The 16,798-nt window shown below is 41.8% G+C and overlaps 1 protein-coding gene across 3 annotated transcripts in view; it reads left to right on the plus strand.

Annotated features, from left to right (window-relative positions):
• The first annotated feature begins 2,763 nt into the window (after nt 1-2,763).
• ncoa3 (nuclear receptor coactivator 3) overlaps nt 2,764-16,798 on the plus strand; it is a 29,746-nt gene continuing 15,711 nt past the window's right edge. For 2 of the 3 annotated variants that reach the window (XM_023994657.2, XM_023994682.2), the window contains exon 1: nt 2,764-2,852. The gene's annotated coding sequence lies outside the window, so the exon portion shown is untranslated. Of the gene's footprint in view, nt 2,853-2,985; nt 3,072-16,798 lie in introns of those variants that run through there. The other variant, XM_070445308.1, reaches the window with a different exon arrangement.

Below are 16,798 nucleotides of genomic sequence, written 5' to 3' on the forward strand. Positions count from 1 at the left end.
TGTTTGAGTTTCAGTGACGAGTTTCACTGACGAGAGCAAACCATCAAACACCTATCATTCTGAAATGTTTATATGACTACCTCTATATCAGGTGGATAAAAAGACACTTCTCAAATTGGTTCTGTCTGTCTCTTGCTCTCTCTCTCTCTCGCTCTCGCTCTCTCTATTGCTCTCTTTTTCTAAGTTAACTCACTCTTCCTCTTGAAAATAACTAATKAATTAAATATTGAACATTCTCTGCCATTTTCATGTGTGATTACTTTATCTATGCATTTCACAATTCGTTGTATAATTTAATTAATTAATTGTGCCTATGTACTGTAATTAGGGCTGTGACGATACCAGCATTGCAATAGTTTTTCCATGGCAAATTGAAAACACGAAGCAAACCAAAATCTTTGGTCCTTTAAAAACATGCTGTATGTAACATTTTCTGTGCTATAGCTTGGAAAATAAATAAATGTGACTCTGGATGACAACATAATGATGAWTGTTTCCAACATTAGGGCTGTTTTCCTGAATAAATTAAATCTGCTTCATGTTTTGTTTCCTTTGCATGATACTAACGAGTATCGTGATACTGGTATTGTCTTGGCCAAAACTGGAATATATCTCTGTCTGTCTTCATCATGATCCTAAAGCCTTGAATCTGAGTGCAATTCAAATGAAGTGGGGAAGTCGAGGGGTGAGGAGCAGAGGCACCAGATTGGTTGTTTGCAGGTAAAGCAATCTGCAAATACATTAATTATTAGGGACTATCTCCTGTCCTTACAAACTGTTATCTCCTGTCCTTTCATACTGGAAAGGCAGAGTGGGAAGGGGGTTGGGATGTAGCGTCTCACACTCACTGACAGAGGGGGAGGTCAGTTTGTGGTGTGTTGTGGGGGAGGGGGCACAAACAGAGGACCATGGGCCCCCCTTAAGGACTCTGTGGAATGTAATTGAGGCTCACTCTTTAACACACAAGCACCCAACCAGGCAAACAGATGATTCATGATAGCAGTGTTAGCTTTATGGCTGTGGTGATCTCTGTTATAAACACATCATCTCAGTTGAATGCTGTTTATCGAATACAAGTGACATCATTTTGTAGGAAAGGATCCATATCAAACTTTCTCTGTCAAGACTAATACATCTGTCGTTCTCAAGTGACAAATAATACTTCCATTTGTGTTTTGAGTTCATGAGCTTAAATATGCATATCAAATGCCTGAAGCAAATAGGTATTTTAGAAGTTAAAATCGGTATAAAATTGGCTGGACTGCATAAATCTCTGTGTGCTTGAAACTTGGGACACAGCTGAGGCTATGAACTTCACAGATTTTTTAAACAACACCCCTTTGAAGGCAACATCAAAGATGTATGTAAGTAAAACTTTTAAGAGACATCGCCACACTGTATTTCAGGTGGGGTATTATTTCCAGTATATATTTTTCCTTCTCAATTGTAGACAGATTGAGATAAAATATGCCCAGACCAAGGAAACAGCAAGCAAGGAGCGAAGCAAGCAAGGAGCTAATTACCAAGTGTTACCCCCCCCCTCCATCTTTAGCCCTGACTCCCTCCCCAACAGTTGAAATTCTACACTGGTGTGCCTGAGAGATCACCATGGAGACAGATTCGGCACTATCTTCCATGACTCTTCTCCAGAGGGCAGTTGGGCCTCCTTAGTCCAGTCAGTCACCCATAGGGCGATTGCACTTCATAGTGTTTGCAACAGAATTGCAAATTGTACCCTGAACACCGCTGTCCTCCACTCCCCATGTGGCGTATGGATATTGGCATGTTCTTGTGTTAGTGAGCAGATGGATAACATATATGAAAGTCTGAGGGTTGTGTGTGAGTGCATACTTGAGCTTGACTGCCAGTCAGTGTGCAATTGTAAGGAGGCTGAGGAAGCACACATTTTGTATCATGCCTATGTAACGGATGTGAAATGGCTAGCTAGTTAGCGGTGGTGCGCGCTAATAGCCTTTCAATCGGTGACGTCACTTGCTCTGAGACCTTGAAGTAGTGGTTCCCCTTGCTCTGCAAGGGCCGTGGCTTTTGTGGAGCGATGGGTAACGATGCTTCGTGGGTGACTGTTGTTGATGTGTGCAGAGGGTCCCTGGTTCGAGCCCGGGTATGGGCGAGGGGACGGACGTAAAGTTATACTGTTACACCTATTTATCCTTCTCCATGTTACTGCTCAATCTGAATTCTGTTGATTTTGTATTTTTGTTAATCTTTTGGAGAGGATTATATAAAAAGGTAAACTAAACCCACTTAGCCTATGACTCTTTGAAAATGCATACTTGGGAACCAGCAATGGTTTGAGTGTAACAGATAATGTTGAAAAATGTACATCATACAATCTCAGAAGAATATGTAGGCTTATGTTACAATTGCAGACCTAAACACTTTATTTGTCAATATCAGTATTTGAGGCATCAGAATTATGGCTATAAACATTTAGAAAATTATTAAATTAAAGAGATTCCTTCTAGGGACTGTCACTTTTTTGCTAATGGAGAATAGCACGTCACAACGTCCACGCTCATCTTATATATCTCCATGGGCTACTTTGGTGAGCTATAAATAAATGCATGTTGATCGGTATTGCTGCCTGTCTCATCTATATACTTATTTCTAGTCTACGTGTATTCCATGTTCAGAAAGATCCATACGTCTTAATTCTGAAAGAGGAGGAAGACAACTACTCTACCCAGAAGCCCCATCGCTCTTTTGCAAGCTGGTTTCTTGCGCTTTGGGAGTGTTTCCCATTTAAACAAACACAGTGGTGAAGATGGCGGAGAGTTAATAGGGGCAAGAAAGAAACTGGTGTAGCCTACTCAATGAATGCATTGAAGCGGGTGAGTTTTTCCTGCTTGTAGCCGGTGTTTTGTTGGTAACACTGATAGGGTTTTAAAACATGTGGCACATTTTCCAGGTGACCTGATGTAGCGTAACGCGTTTCTTGGAATAAGCAGAGGTTTCACCCGTAGCCTACAACCAACCTACTTTGTAGTTCTGAGCGTGTCCGTTTATTTTGGAATTGTTGGCAACATGAAGAGTGCTCTCTCCCTGATGATGTAAGTCCATATTTGTCTATTGGCTGTTTTAAATATGTGTGCATTCCTCGTGGAGGTTGCATGCGGATTTTATGCTCATCTCTGTTACAAAGTTTATCAGAGGGGCAAATTGATAACGTTACATTCAGAAACTATTCCATCTCGACTGAGTTAACTCTTCTATTTGTGTAGGCAAGATACCTGTTTGTTATTGCAACGGTTCTATTAAAGTCGAAGTAAATCTTTTTTTTAAGTACTAGTTTGCCCAAATATTTAGGCTGCGTTTTGATACTCTTTAAATTAAGAACAAATATCCATAGTTTGATAACATTGGCCTACAGCTGAATCTACTGTCGCCAACTAGCCTAGATTCCGAGGTTCAGTGTAATTCTTATGGTATTAATGTTTACAAGGAATAACTGTTTATATAAATCTGCTACTTCGTAATGATTGTGACAGTTGACGCATGAAACAACATTGTATCAACCTCAACATGACGTAGCCTAATGGTCAGCTACGCTTGAAATGCAGCTTGTGTTAAAATTACAACTAACTTAAGTTGGACAAAACAGCGACGTGGTGGTAGTAGCCCGGCCCATTGAAAAAATCCGCACATTTGCTGTTATTTATGGTTCACCCGTACTAGGTTAAGCAGCTATCTGTGATCATAACGGTGAAGATAATGACTTACCACAACGCCGTAGGATTGGATACGTACGTCAGGCCACCGGCTCAACTTTCTCGTAGGCTACATGCAACATCGGTACAGAATAGGCTATTTATGATACCATATGTCTCAAGTTCACATACATTTAATTTACTGCAGGGCATGGTGAGGAGAATGTTGGTGTTCATTCACGTGTGTGTGCGAGAGAGAGGGCTCATGTTTAAGCGACTCTGGGCTGAACACTCGTCACCGAATTGTTGGGTTGAAAAAATGGCAACAAAACGAACTACTGATCAGTTTGTATGCTGAGCATTTACTTTGAGGCAATAAGGGAGCATTCTTCGACAGCTTGCTCATGTATTCTCGACAGACAATGGGGGGTGAGTAATTTCGCTTGAATTTAAAGGTCTAGGTGTGCAGTCTTTGCTTGGGGGCAAACCACGTGAATCACAAGAAACCTTTCTGATACTCACACGCACACATGTACAGGAGGAGGACCTACTCATCCCAACATGCAAGACTCTCAATGCTCCGTCTGGCTTAAGACATTTTTAAGGGTAAATTAATTGAATTATTCAATCACATGCAAGTTTTGGGTGTTATTGAAGATGGGTTTCTACCCACCATACATGTGGCATGTAAATCCGGAGAGATCAGTGTGGACACACCTACAAATGAGTGGATTCACCTTTCCAACAAGTCAGTATGTCAAATTTCTGCCCTGCTAGAGCTGTCCTGTTCAACTGTAAGTGCTGTTATTGGGAAGTGGAAACGTCTAGGAGCAACAACGGCTCAGCCGCGAAGTGGTAGGCCACTCTGAAGCACGGAGAGAGAGAAGAAAAAAATACATTTGTCTGTCCTCGGTTGCAACACTCACTACCGAGTTCCAAACTGCCTGTAGATGCAATGTCAGCACTGTTCGTCGGGAGATTCATGAAATGGGTTTCCATGGCCGAGCAGCCACACAAGCCTAAGTTAACCATGTGCAAGACCAAGTGTCGGCTGGAATGGCGTAAAGCTTGCCGTCATTGGACTCTGGAGCGGTGGAAACGGATTCTCTGGTGTGATGAATCACGTTTCACCATCTGGCAGTCAGACAAACATATGGGTTTGGTGGATGCCAGGAGAATGCTACCTGCCCGACTGCATAATGGAAACGGTCAAGTTTGGTGTTAGGAGGAATAATGGTCTGGGGCAGTTTTTTATGGTTTGGGTTAGGCCCCTTAGTTCCAGTGAAGGGAAATCTTAACGCTACAGCATACAATGACATTCTAGACAATTCAGCACTTCCAACTTTGTGGCAAGTTTGGGGAAGGCCCTTTCCTGTTTCAGCAGGACAATTCCCGTGCACAAAGCGAGGTCCATACAGAAATGGTTTGTTGAGATCGGTGTGCAAGAACTTCACTAGCCTGCACAGAACCCTGACCCCAACCCCATCGAACACCTTTGGTAGGAATTGGAAAGCCAGGCCTAATCGCCCAACACCAGTGCCCGACCTTACTAATGCTTTTGTGCCTGAATGGAAGCAAGTCCCCTGTTCCAACATCTAGCGGAAAGCCTTCCCAGAAGAGTGGAGGCTGTTAAAGCAGAAAAGGGTGCACCAACTCCATATTAATGCCCATGRTTTTGGAATTAAATGATTGATGAGCAGGTGTTAACATACTTTTGGCCATGTAGTGTATCAGGTGAATGTGTATGGTGTCTGGGCTATGGGCTTGGAGTAAGAATTATGTTGAGCTATCCTGACTAGTGAATTGTCTTCATGGTCTCATTTTAGTATTAGGCCTATTTTTATTTATCATTAATACTTTTTAATGCACATCTATATTGTCTCCATCTTCTCTAGCAGTGTATATGTTTGTAGGAAGGGAACAGTGGCCGCTGTGTGAAACTACCCAATGAACTGCTGCTGCTACTCAGATTCTTTGCAAATTGAGTCCCCCCCTTCTCTTTATATCTCCCTTTCTTTCTCTCACACAGGGTGTCAGGCTGCGTTAACATTGAATCAATCTTCTGGGAGATTCTTTGACTGCAGATGGGTTGAAGAAGTGACTTTGATGCATGGCTTTTTCTTTGTCCGTTTACTACTGTGTTCTCAATAAGTCATTAACTTATCGCTTCATCTCATGGGCGCAGGAACATCTCTCTGGTGTCAGAGCTTCGTAGCAGATGAACCAATCCATTGATTTCCATGACATATTGAGTAGATATTGTTACTGTTTGTGCATTGGCATTTGTCAGCAGTAAGACTTTAGGGTTTGATGATGCATAACTGTCATATTGTTTTTGCTCAGACAACTGTTTTCGTCCTTGTCACTTCTGAAAGTATTCACTTATTTAAAATCAGGTTGTGGGTATTTTGACTTAAAGCAGAAAGAATGAGTGGGCAAATAAGCAAATGCTTCACCTTTTGTGTGGTGGAGAGGTACTTTATGATAACTGCCTCCACTCTCTTTGTCAAGCTGAATTTCTGCTCCATTGATGTTTGAATAGATTGCTTTGTTTTTGTCTGTCGTCAGGGTTGTGACTAAGGGGGAAATGTAAAAATAAAAATAAAAAAGGTATTTGGTGGTCAACAAGTAAAGGTGAGGTTGTGTGTAGAATTCATCTTGTTAGTCGGGAGAGAAGAGCAGTGGCTATGGGGGGGCTCTTGGAGACCCACTGAGCTGAAAGGAAATCCTGATTGTTTCCCTAATTGAAATTTGATTCCTTGGCCTTTGTACCTTTTTTTGTGGGTGGTAGTGAGGCGCTGGGTTTGAAATGAACGCATAAGTGGTCCTTATTACCTTGTTATAAGTAGGCCTTTCCCTTGTGGAGTTTTAAGTTGAATGATTTCTGTGTGCAATTTTCTTTTTTGGTTWAAATCACACTTGGGCTACACAAAGTTTACACATTTTAAATTTTAGTCATTTAGTAGACACACTTATCCAGAGACTTACAGTGAAGTGCATCCATCTTTAGGTAATTAGGTACGACAACCACATCTCTCATAGTAAGTAAAAATGTTAGGTTTTGTTTTTTAYAGCATTGAATGTTTTTGTTGTTGGAGAGAGCGCTATACAGTTACATTTCCAAGATGACAAGCCCACATGACAACCTCAAGGTCATTAATTTGGTGACAGTAAACTCTCTGTGCATGTCAGCTGACATGCACGTGACATASCTGAGGGGCCTCAAAGCCCCACGCTTCACAGATACCTGCAACAGGTTCGTTTGTTGAATCAACTAAAGCAAAACTTCTCCCTTCCCTGAAAGGAAAGAGCCCAAGATAGAACTGGAGTGGAGACTTCAGTTCCTGCTGATTAAATATTTAGGACTGACTTCTCAGATGGAGTGTGTTAAAGACCGGAAGAGTAGGAACTGTAGAGCAACTAACACAGAGGTTTCCCCTTCAATGACACCAAACCCTGGTCTCAATCACTTCATGCAGATTGCAGTGTGGCTCCGCTAGTATCACTTCGTATTCATGCATTCCCCTTTCGTTCAACTCTGAGGTAATACCCAAATGCAGGGGTAATTCTGCCATATGTGAGCCTGAGCCATGCACACTTATGAAAGCCAAACGTGCAGCCTGAAGTAATCATTGCACCCAATTCCAATTTATAACCACTAAGGCGTTGGAACAGTTAGTACTCTGTAGTCACTGCTGGTTGGACGACAGAGGGAATGGCTTATGAGGAAGAGGGGGGGGGGGGAACAGCTCTTTTTTTTCCACCAGTCTTTACTTTCTCTCCCTTGGCTGAAGAATGCTCGTTAAACTGGTTCACCTGAACAAGCCAATGGGAGGGTAGCTCCCTGCCYTGGTTTTGTTACCATTGTAAAATGTTAGTGAGACTATTTGTGTTTTGTTTAGGGCCCCTTTTATAAATTCTGGGGGGAAAAGAGGAATAGGAAAAAAAGTTTGGTTTGTGAGATAAATATTACCAGATGCTTTCTCCGTCAGGCAGGCAGCAAGGAGAGAGCGTGTCAGTTCTGGATGAACTTCTCAACTGCTTCACGGCCACCTTGCTTTGATTCTGCCCTGTCTCTGCCCCTCCACAGCTCGGAGGAGAGTTAAGTCTTCCACCCTGAAGTGAGAGGCCTCTGCAATTYTGGGTCGATCAGCGAGCAGACTGCAGATTTACTACACTGTGTTAACACCAAAGCATGATACTAAATGTATTGTAATAACATTTTTCTGCAACTAAATAGTCTTAATTGACTTGAGGTTGGGGTGTGGTGGTTGGGGGGACTGTTGTTGAATAGATGAACATATTCTCTTAGCTGTCACTTATGCCTGTTTGTTACTATGATGTTGCACTTGTTTTATGTTTTTTCGTTAAGCTAACACCCAATCCAAGGGTTGCTTTCCGATACCTGTCAATCCCTGTTTTAAGAGCAGTGCAGCACTGCTGTCATTTTCACAATACTCAGAGCAATGGGGTGACACACGAGTAAACCCATTTTGATTCTGAATATGGTGTTTTGAGTCTTGGCTCTGCATTTATGCACCTCAGCTGATGGGCACTACCAAGAGTCAGGACTCTTCTACTGCTTTGATAGGTACCGGTGGTCAGAAGAGGTTAATAATGTGCAGAAGAATAACCTCCTGTTTGATCAKATTTTATTTTCTCTTTCCCATATTGTTACTCGCCTGGCAAATTAAGCTTGTCTTTCCTTGTGTGTAAAAGAGGCAGCCAACATTGAGGCTCCACCCTCATGCTTTATATTACCTAATGAAACCAATTAACATGTAGAGAGAACCTCTGACCTCAACCCAGGTCAAATGGTATCATTTAAAGTGCAAAGCAAATGTCGTTTACCGCTWCACTCGTCCAAATGGGTGGTGAAAGCTGAATGTTTCTCTGCTGCCTTTTGAAGAACATTCGCTCACCCTGTCACAGTTGAATAGGCTTTTATACAGATATTCAGGGGACAAGATTGAGTCCAGTGTTTGGGTCGTTCTGTGCTAGAACAGAGAACCACCATGGTAGAATGAATATGTTATACTTTTTCACAGTTATGTAATTTGTGGTGTTTTGACCTATGAGAGCTGTGATTAGCTGTAAAGGCTTGACTTAACAGATGGAGAAGAGCGTGGTGCCATTGAGTCAAAAACAACCACGTTTGGGTTGTCAGTAGATGACTGCTCTGCCGGGTGGGTTTATTAGTTGCTTTTTGAATCTGAGTGTTCTAATACCCAACGTATGGCCCCCTCCCTCCTTTAAAAAGCTTGGTCCTTCTGACCCCTGTATCCACCCTGTCCTCATAAGTCATTTAAACACACTTAAGTGTTCATCTGAATCTGTGCAGCATGTGGTGTGGTGGGCCCAGTGCTGGACAGAAGGGGGGGAGTGAGAGGGTGAGACAGGCTTGAGTATAAATTGTGGGCTAATTGGGTTTGTGAATCGCGCTCATGTTGACCACTTATGATGTACTTTGATTCAGGACTTTGGTGTTTATCTAATACAATACATTTAGTAAAAACATCAAATGTCTGACCCAGAATTCCAAATAAAAAATTGACACCCTTACCCAGTTCAGCTCCAATGACAACTATTTGAGATGGCTTGACATAAATGGTCCTATAAATAAATGTTAGAGGTTTTATTCTTTAACCTCCACTTGTGTAGAATTGTGGTTCCCACTTCTAGTGGAGATGTTATGAAGAGAAATTGAACTAATTTGATCAAGTTGACCACTTGCACCTATAAATATGTGTTGGTGTTAATTTTATTAGGGGAGATTCAGTTTAACTCATGAGTAACCTGAACTGAGTAAGACCAATCATCCTCTTATTTGAAAGCTACTGGTGCTTCTTTCTCTCTGCATAGCATTTCTGACTATCTGGCCGAGTGTGTGTGTGTGTGTGTGTGTGTGTGTGTGTATATATATATATTTTTTTTTAAATAACAAAAAATGAGAGAGCGTGGTGGGGGAGGAGGGTGTAGTGATGAAACTGGCATCAGACCATTTGAGTGGAATTCTTTGCAGGGGTCAAAGTTCAGCTGCTGCAATTGGCTGAGGAAAGGTGAAATTAAAACTATGCTAAACTTTTGACCCTGCAGGAGCTACGCAGGAACGCCCAGCTCTGGTGTGGAACAGAGACCGTTCTCTTCCTGTGTTTACTCCACGGATTCATGGAGGGAGGAGCGAGTAAGGGGGAAATCGGCTGAGCTGCGGTCTGAAATTTAATGTTGACTTTTCAGCTGAGCAACACTGAACACCACACTGCTCCTGCCTGGTTGGTGGGGGTATAACGTTAGCACTCCTCTCTCTAGACATTTTTATTGTTTGTATCATTTACCCTCAATTCAAGAGTTGAAACTTGGTGGTATAGATTTATGGTTGTCTTTTGAAAATACGGTTAAGGTACCGTGTGCTTCCCTCCGTAGCCTCTTCAATAGGAGACTGAGGATGCTGATATGTTATCTCAAAGGCAGAATGGGGGCATTGCAGGCTTGACTCTGTGCTGTCAGAAGTCTCTGGCCATTGATTAATGATCTCATTAGCATAATATTAGCTGTATGATCATGTATAGCCATGGTCAGTGTTCTATTGGTTGCAAGATGGTGTGTATGGGGGGAGGGGGTAGTAGTTAATAACAACCTAACTAGCATGTTCAAAGACCGTAGTAATGCCCTAAGGTAGTTAATATAGGGGATTCTGATAGTACACTTTTATTTGGTGTGTGTGCTCGTGTCCAGTCTCCTTGACGCTCTTTGTCTATTTTAATAATGGATAGCAGTGAAGAAATGTTCCTGCAGGACTTCTCTTTGTCTCTCCCTCATATATATATATATATATATACACACACACACAGCGAGTGAGATTAATCTGTCTTCTCTTTGTCTTCACCTTCATTTATATCCCTGTTTTTCCTCCACTCAAAATTAAAGCAGGAGAATGTGTGCATTGTGCTGCTCTGGGGATGGAGGGGGAGTGCCTTCTCGAGGAGAAGCTGCTGTGCTTTGAATGTCTGCTCCTTTCAGCTTTGAACTACCTGCTCTGCTGTGTCTCTCTCCCTGCACTGCAGCACCAATAATTCACTTTTCAATGTTAATGTGCACTCACCTCTTCAGAAAAAACATGCAGAGAAGACACACCTTCGCTGTTGGTGCTATGTAGTGGGGTTGTGATTAGTTGAATATCCCTTAATCGTTGCAACTCTCTGAATAAGCCAATGGAGCCCCTTGGAGGTTAGTCTACCAATTGTTCCCTTTGTAAACAACCATACCTGTACTTCCTTTTCTTGTGTAGAATCTCTGCCCTCCCCCTTCCTTTCAGTCATTGCCTCCTGTTGATAGGAGTGTGGCTATCAACAGCACTGTGAGGCTGGTTTTGATCTGATTATTTTTTTTTTTAAACGGACTCAACAATTTCAAAGAATTTACTTGAAATCAATTAGGCCCTAATCTATGGATGTCACATGACTGGGAATGCAGATATGCAACTGTTGGTCACAGATCAGTAAACCAGTCAGTATCTGGTGTGACTACCATTTGCCTTATGCAGCGTGACATATGGCGTTTTGCATGGATTTGATCAGGCTGTTGATTGTGGCCTGAGGAATGTGCGAAGTTGCTGGRTATTGGCGTGAACTTCACCATGCCATCATACACAGTGATCCAGAGAATCCAAAACATGCTCAATGGGTGACATGTCTGAGTGTGCAGGTCATGGAAGAACTGGGTCATCTTCAGCTTCCAGGAATAGGGCTGTGGCGGTCATGAAATGTTGTCATTTGGTGATTGTCAAGCAAATAATTGCTGATCTCACTGTAATTAACAAACACRTTTAGCATCCACGCATAGCCTACAAGCCACTGATGCAGACCTTTTTGGAACATCTACAATTTAAATAAGTCTAAATCCATGTAATATAGCCTACACCACAATAAGTCAATTTATTGATTACAATACTGAGTTGTCTTTATGTTAGGCCCAGATCTGGCTATGGCTGTGGGCTTTGCTAGCTCATTTAGTAGATAAGATTAGCATTTCGTGGCATTATTTTATAGTATGAAGAATACAATTGAACATACAGTAGCTGAATAAAATATATTTTCTCCAAACGATTTGATAGAGAGCGCACATGCGGCTACTCTGTATTGCCTTTTGCATCCAGTGACCGTTGTGCCCTTAGGCTGAATATAATAATTATAATTCCCTTCTCCCGGCTGCATGCGCCGTAGTGCCTCTCACTCACATAGCTCTCTGATAGCTCAATTCTTATTAGCCAATGCCCGTCACGTGATCAGAGACATCGGGGATGCAACTGTGAGCATCCTTATCCAATTCTGAGGTGCATATTGAAGATATTGGGGCTGTCCACATTTCGTTAGCCAACATATCTATATATATATATATATATGTATATATATATATAGGCCTAACGAACAGCAAAAGCACTGGCCTATGATCTTCTACGATTCCCCCGTAGTACAAAAGTTGACCTATTCTGTGTAAGAACAAAATATTCCAAACATAGTCTGGGACCGTTGTGTGACGCGATAGATCMCAAAGTATTACAACCACTAGCCTCAAATTTTTAAGCAAAGAGGCTGACGCAACAGACCAGAGAATTTAGCTTAAAATGTTGAAAAAGGATATTTCTTCACATAAGCGCAGCAATGCGCACACGGCAGTAGGCTATAAGCACGAATGTTCCAAAATGCAATCAATTAGCGGGAAAACACTATTCTCAAGTCACTGCAGATGCGACCATGCATTTAATGATTGTATTATAAATCTGCATTTTTATGCTAAATTCTTCCCCCAACTTGAAACGCACTGTATATGTATGCCAGTTAAGCTTTACACCCGTTGTAAAGCGGATTAATTTTAAGTTGTGGCAACTTGTGATACAAACCTTATCAAAACATAAAGGCCTATGGGCTATGCTACATGAGGTGTGTGTGACTATGATTTTTGTTGAAGTTGAAAAAAAGGCATACTGTTTCTTGCCTTACTGCACACAAGCTGGGCGTGATTCACAAGTGATGGGCTAATATTGTCACCTATCAGACTTCTTGATTTAATCTTGTCTTTACATATACTAAATAATGTGTGAAATTTGTTTTGATTTAGAATGGACCCTTATCATGCACCTCGAAACGGGCAGGGGAAAACATACATGTACCGGTAATCTATGCACTTAAATAGCGAATGGAGGATTCCCCHCMCCCCCCCCCCSTSGTTCATTTTCATGCCAGTCAGGTCGGCTTTACTCCTGTTGTAAAGAGAAGCAATGTGCTTAACATTAGGGAAGTTGATAAATATAGTAGGCCTAGCCTATAGAAAGCTGATGGGATCCTCTTTTTAATAAAGGCCATCACTCTGTTTTCTCATGCAATTGCATAGCCTATAGAAATGTTGCGCAATATGAGCTCATGCGCTCTCATGAAGTGTTTGATTAGATTTTTGATTACATTTGCATTGATGCCAGTGTGATTAGTGACAACAGTGCTGAGTACCAGGCAGTTAGCAAGTTTTTGGTAGGCTACTTATGACCATCAGCAGCATCGGAGCTTGGAGAAGCCTGATTAGCGTGACTAAACTGTCACGTGGAATTTGACTGCCGTCATGACTCGTGACCGCCGGTGTGAATACGTTCACAGTAACAGCCCTATCCAGGAATTGTGTACAGATCCTTGGGACATGGGGCCGTGCATTATCATTCTGAAACATGAGGGGATAAAATGCAATTGTGTTCATTGTCTATCTTATGCCTGCCCATTAGGCTTGGGCAGTATACCATATACTGGGGTATTTGTAAAAAGCCACGGGATGGTTTATTATAACCGTTTATTTTAAATATATATTTTTTAATACATTTGAACAGTGTCACAATACAAMATTTTTGCAGACGATACCAGGCGTTGGTCGGTGGCCTAGCATCCTGTTTGCCCCGTCCCTCGGATGCTTGTTCATGTTTTCGAAACGTTCTCCAAAAATCTGTCATTGAAATTCACACTTCTACTCAATACAACATATTGAATTTTAGCTTCACACTGTTCTGAGTATAATCGAATACTGTATAGAATGGCTGATTTTGCTCATTAGCAAAAGGCTACCTATGATTTGGCTGGAGGAGTGGGAGGAAGGAATGTACATGCATGTCATTGTCAGCAAGGGAAACGGCATGAAACCTTTACTCYTCAGTTAAAACACACACTTGCTCTCTCACAAACACATTGCGCCCAACTTTTAAAACGTTAGGCACCAAACAGAATTTAAGGAGCACCAGGAAGAAAAGAAAAAATGTCATATAGTTTAGGCCTTTGAGTCCTACCATTTTTGAAGCACATCTCATGCRTTGCAGACCCTTTTCCTTTCTGGCAATGCCAATCAAATTTGCCTAAACCAACTGTCAACTTACCAGGTCATTAGCTAGCTAGATGACAACATGACTGAACAATGTTTGCTGTCAAACCAATAATTAGCGACATGGTTTGTGAAATGTGTCTGAAATGCCTGTGAAACCAGATGGGGGGGGGGGTAAGGCATCTCGTAATATGGTTCATATTTGACTGTTTAGGTTGGAGACAAGCTGGTTTCTCTGCTGTGAAGCTGCATGCCTGTCGCCAAGCTGTGCTCCATTTTCCCTCTGACACTGAGGCTGCATGACCGTGAACTTGCAAAGTCTACTCAGACTGGTCTGTGCTCTTGGGTATAACAGGCAATGAAATTATACAATGCATCAACAATGCCCTCTGCGCGCTGTTCCAATGTAATAAATCTAACAGAAGACTCGTCTGGGTCTGCATCCCTGGTTGCCATCACGRCTAAATTTTATATTTTAACTGACAGAGGAATAGACACATGAGTGGACGGAGAGAAACAGGTGAGTGATGGCTGGTAGGGGATGAGGCTGGCTGATTACAGCTGCCACACGTGATATGTGCATGAAGTGGATATTATTGGACATGCCTGTACAAGAGACCAGAGGCTGTTGCTTCAATTCAACTGAGTTTATAAACAAAACTTGGTAAACATTTTATAACAGGCGCCAGCAAATTCTTTAGAGCGGTAGGGCTGTCTGTAGTATCATATGAAACTACTATGGTATTCTACAATGTCGGTATCATGTTTTTGTACTGTGATATTACCGTGGTACTGGTATACCGTGCAACACTACAATTTTATGTTCGTAGCTACTTTTTAAGTAAATAACTGCAGTCAACTTGTGCAATACGTTAGGAGATAAAGAACATTGCGTTCTTCATTTCACCTGTCACATTATTATGGCGTTTATGGTAGTTCCCAGTTATGTTGGTTTACAAGCACACAATGAGAGACCAGAGCCTTCTGAGTCACTCACTGTTGTGCAGCATGCTCCAGGTGATCTAATTACAGCATGCAATTCACAACTGGATGTTTGCTATTAAGTTAACTGTCTAAAATGCGATAAATGCGCAATTGCAGAGCATTTTTGGTTTGCTTGTTAGCATGTTAGCTTCTTCCAAAATCAAGCATTTTACTTAGTAATATCAAATAATCCCCTCCTGGATCAAGAGATCAATGAGTAGTATTTTTAGTTACTTGTATAGTTTAGGTCAAACTGTACAAAATGTTCGCTATGTGCTCGTTAGCATTTTAACACAACATGCAACATTTTCAGCTATTTTATATTAATTTATTGTAATTGTTTAGAAGTTCATAAGGAAATCTAATGAAATTATTTATAATTGACTGATTTCCTTATGAACTGTAAAAAATAATTAATATAAAATAGCTGAATGTTGCATGTTGTATTAAAATGCTAACGAGCACATAGCGAACATTTTGATCTATGGATTTCATCTATGGACTGGGCAGGTGCGCAGCCTTGGGTTGGCCTGGGAGGGCATAGGCCCACCCACTTGGGAGCCAGGCCCAGCCAATCAGAATGAGTTTTTCCCCAGAAAATGACTTYATTACAGACAGAAATACTCCGTTTCATCAGCTATCCTGGTGGCTAGTCTCAGACGATCCCGCAGGTGAAGAAGCCGGATGTGGAGGTCCTGGGCTGGCGTGGTTACACATGGTCTGCGGTTGTGAGGCCGGTTGGACGTACTGCCAAATTCTCTATAATGACGTTGGCGGCTTATGCTAGAAATGAATATTCAATTATCTGGCAACAGCTCTAGCGGACATTCCTGTAGTTAGCATGCCAATTGCATGCACCCTCAACTTGAGACATCCGTGGCATTGTGTTGTGACAATACTGCACATTTTGTGTGGCTTATTGTCCCCAGCACAATGTGCACCTGTGTAATGAGCACGCTGTTTAATCAGCTTCTTGATATTCCACACCTGTCGATGGATGGATTATCTTGTTAAAGAAAAATGCTCACTAACAGGGATGCATACAAATTTGAGAAATTATCTTTGCGTATGGAACATTTCTGGAATCTTTTATTTCAGCTCATTAAACATGGGACAAACTTTACATGTGGTGTGTGTGTGTGTGATGGCTCTTGGGATGGACAGAGGAGGAGAGAGCAACCAGATCCAACTCCAGACTGTCCTGCTCTGAAGTGCAGACGAGGAACAGTTAATGTTTCCCCCCCATGCTTTTCTTGCGTCAGGGCTTGGCTGGAATTTGGAGCTGCCAGTGTGCTTCATAATAGAGGCTTTCCTAGAGTTTCTTTTACAGCTTGACTTTTTAGAAGTCTGCACATGTACACACACTCGGCATTTGTCTGCCTCGCTGCACTTTAGTCCCATTGTGCATGTATTTCTTTGACTATCTCAAGTCAGTTTTCTGGCTCACTCGCTCTGTTTTCATGAGAATTGTATGTATTTTCACAAATGGATGAAACAGTTGTTAGGATTCTGTGGTGAACTCTGGCACATTTACAGTGCCTTCAGAGTATTCACACCCATTTACCTTTTTAACACATTTAGTTTTACAATCGAAATTTAAAATTGATTTAATTTTAGATTTTTGGGTCACTGGCGCGCGTGCACACACACAATGTCAAAGTGGAGGTCTGTTTTTAGACATTTTTACAAATTGAATAAAAAATGGAAAGCCTGCCTGGGCGGCAGGTAGCCTAGTGGTTAGACCGTTGGACTAGTAACTGAAAGGTTGCAAGATTGAATCCCTGAGCTGACAA

This window comes from Salvelinus sp. IW2-2015, linkage group LG1 (assembly GCF_002910315.2).
Source record: "Salvelinus sp. IW2-2015 linkage group LG1, ASM291031v2, whole genome shotgun sequence".
Lineage (NCBI taxonomy): Eukaryota > Metazoa > Chordata > Actinopteri > Salmoniformes > Salmonidae > Salvelinus > Salvelinus sp. IW2-2015.